The following is a 3,582-nucleotide window of genomic DNA, read 5'->3' on the forward strand; positions in this document are numbered from 1 at the left end:
CTTCACTGCTCTGGCTCTGGTAGTCCTTAGCAGGTACCATGACTCAAACTGGTGTCCTCTTCCTTCACCTACCAGTCTTAGGACCATGGTTGATCCCCTCCTGCCACCCTTCTGAGTTTCCTTTCCTCTGCTTCAGGCCTTGGCTGCCAGGCATGTTCCTCCACTGATTTCTATAGCCCTTACCTCCACTCCTAAGTGTCTGTGACCCCTACGAGCTATTCCCCAAATCACCTGCTGCTTGTCCCCTCAGTTCTATTCTCACCCTGATACCTTGACCTGGGCCAGCCCTCTAGAAGTCCAAGGAGCTACTGGCCAGTTACTGGAAGGGTTTAAGTGCTGTGTCCCCACTCTTCAGGGAGCTCTACTGAAGGCATTGTCCCCCTTTCCTTATGGGGGTGGGTGGGGTTTTGAGCATAATGTCTGGGCTATCAGGCTGACTAAGGGAGGAGAAATGGTCAGCTGGGCCTGCCCCCTTGTCCTGAGCATTTTGGTTTCGTTAAAACCCCAGTTCTGTTATGTGAATATGGTTTTGTTTTAATCCCAGGTATGGAATACAGGACTGCTTAGGATCGTCCACAGCTACTATGATTGTCTCATGCTCTAGGAGGGGCATGATTTTACAGACAGTATATATAGTATGTTTGGGACTCTGAAGACCCTTGAGAGGGTATAAATGCCAGAGCCCCAAGCAGGGGCTCCACCTGCTGCTGCTGCTTTTACTAGTGCTGTGGCTATGGCTGTTACTGTGGATTGCCAGATTACTGGTTGAATATACCCTAACTATGGAGATTGGCTTGCTCCAAGGGGCCCACCCGACACCCATAATCAGCAGGAAGTAGTCTGAAGAGATCTATCCCCCCTCTCCCGCTCTAACCTTCCTTCTCTCCTACCTAGTGTTGGGGGTTTGGAAGGGTGGTAGATATAAGAACCTAATCAAGTAGCCCAAAAAGTACACCTACACCCGTGCCTTGCCCTGCCCTGAGTCCAGCCTGAACTTGCAGTCTCTGGGCCCTGCTTCCAGCTGGAGTTAACAAACCCATTTTCTTTCTTGGTCTCACTGGGTGGGAGGTCAGGCTGTGGAGGGCATCTGGTCATGAGACCGTGACTTCTGTGACCTAGGCTTCTGGTGCCTGTTGGCCAACAGAGCCAGGGCGTGAATCAGTTGTGGTTGCGCATCTCCACCCCACCCGATTCTAGGCCATGTGGCCTGGCTGAGCAGTCAGCTGAAGTGGTCACAAATGTGCACCTGGCCTGCCTCTTCCTGGTAGCCTCCGAGACCTGCATTTACCGTGCGACTGGGTCTTTTCCAGAATGGTATGTACTCAGTGTTTAAAACTACTTGCTCCTCTTCCACAAGACCTGGAATTGATCGATTCCCAGCATCCATATTATGGTGACTCACAACCCTCTAACTCCAGAGCCAGGAAATCCAATGCCTCCTTCTGGCTTATGCACATAAAATAGTTAACTCTTTTTAAAGGACCCATTAAGGATGGTAGGCATAATTGTGGGTGTCATATGCCTGACTCCTGCCAGTATGGGGCACCCATCTCTTTACCTTTTGCCTCCCTGGCCTGATATCTTCCAGTTCACTGCCTGGAGCCTCTGACCAGGTACACTCAGAAGCCTGTCCCACCCACCCCCAGTCAGACATCTGCTCACTCCCCCTACACCCCCAGGTGTCTCAGCCCTCTGTGTATGGTGTAGAGGCAAGGAGACAGGCACCCCTGCTTAACCCAATTCAGCCTTGGACAGTGACTCCCCTGAGTAACTTCGTCAGGCCTTGGCTTGAGAAGAGAATGTGAAGGCAAGCCTATGCAGGCAGAACTGGTGCTAGGACTGGCCAGGTAAGAGGCTCTTGGTTATTTGGGCGCTTGGGTGTCCCAGGATGCAGAATCCTAGTAAGTAGAGGAGGAAACTGTCTCGTTCCCCTCTGTTAGAGCTGCAGCTCTTTGGACTTGCCTTTGCTATCTCTTGTGCCCTGTGCAGGTGGGTAGCTTCTGAAGGCTCCCAGAGTGTCGGCCCCTCCTATCTATCCTGGCTGTTGACCAACAATACCAATGGACTAAGGGAAGGACTTATCTAGTTGCATATGCCTGTCTCCTGGGCAGTGTCTTCCTTCTGGGACTGGCAAGCCTCAGATTCATAAGGTGAGGATCCAAGGTATACCTGTTTCTACCTGGTACCAGTGTAGAAGCAGGTTTCAGAATCTCCCAGAGTCACAAGACTGAACTTTTAGTTCTTTAATACAGTCCTTTCTCTCCTTGTGTTCTTAAATGTCTAACCTTAAGCCAAGTGCTCTGAAGTCCTACCTGGCAGTTTTAGCAGAGGCCATGCCAATGAATCAAGTAATAGGAACTAAGAGAGGATTATGACCTGTAGGGTAAGTCTTCCTGGCCCTCACCTACAGATGAGTTAAGTGATGGCACTGAGCCTAAGAGACATGCCTAAGGCTAGATAAATTTTAAGGAGATAGCCCAGCCATTTGCAGGCCTTAGGACATTGTTTAATTTACCTCTAAAGGACATAAGGGTGTAGAAAGGATTGATCCATTGTACTTGTAAGCAAGGAGGCACTATAACAAGTCCCATTTAGGGCTGGAGAGATGGCTCAGCGGTTAAGAGCACCCAATTACTCTTCCAGAGGTCCTGAGTTCAATTCCCAGCAACCACATGGTGGCTCACAACCATCTATAAAGAGATCCGATGCCCTCTTCTGGTGTGTCTGAAGACAGCTACAGTGTACTTATATATAATAAATGAATAAATTAAAAAAGTCCCATTTAAAGATAGAAGACAGGACCATTAAGAATACCTAGAACCAGAGTACTGTTCTTCCCTCAGAGTAGGTAATCCACTGATGGACAAGAAACCTACCCTGTTGTGGGAAGGGGAATTTGTTTTTTTTTAAAGATTTATTTATTTACTTTATGCACATGAGTATACTGTAGCTATCTTCAGACACACCAGAAAAGGGCATCAGATCCCACTACAGATGATTATGAGCCACCATGTGGTTGCTGGGATTTGAACTCAGGACCTCTGGAAGATCAGTCAGTGCTCTAACCACTGAGTCATCTCTCCAGCTCCAGGAAGAAGAATTTGTAATGGTGTCTTATTTAAAGGATTCATAGCAAGCCAGGCATGGTGGTTGACCCTTTAATCTCAGCACTTGGGAGGCAGAGACCAGAGGATTTCTGTGAGTTTGAGGCCAGCTTGGTCTACCCAATGAGTTCCATGCTATTCAAGGCTACATAATGAGGAAACCCTGTCTGGAAAAAAAATCTAAAATAAATAAAAGGACTGGTATCATGTTCATGGTATCTAAGAGATGGCTAGGCCCTGATGCTATTTCAAAGACTGTTCATTACTATTAGGGATCACCAACCAGCTAGCAATGAATCTTCATGCCCCACATTTTGCCTGCTTGATCCATTCTAGGCACACCACATATCCCACTCTGTAAAAGATCAAGTACAAATTATGCTGCTGAGAGGATGATCCCACAGCCTATGCTGGGCCTATGCTTTTGCCCTGTTGGTGCCCTTGCCAGTTTGGTCTTCCATCACTCCTTCCATGAAAG

Source organism: Rattus norvegicus, chromosome X (genome assembly GCF_021556685.1).
Source record: "Rattus norvegicus strain SHRSP/BbbUtx chromosome X, alternate assembly SHRSP_T2T, whole genome shotgun sequence".
Lineage (NCBI taxonomy): Eukaryota > Metazoa > Chordata > Mammalia > Rodentia > Muridae > Rattus > Rattus norvegicus.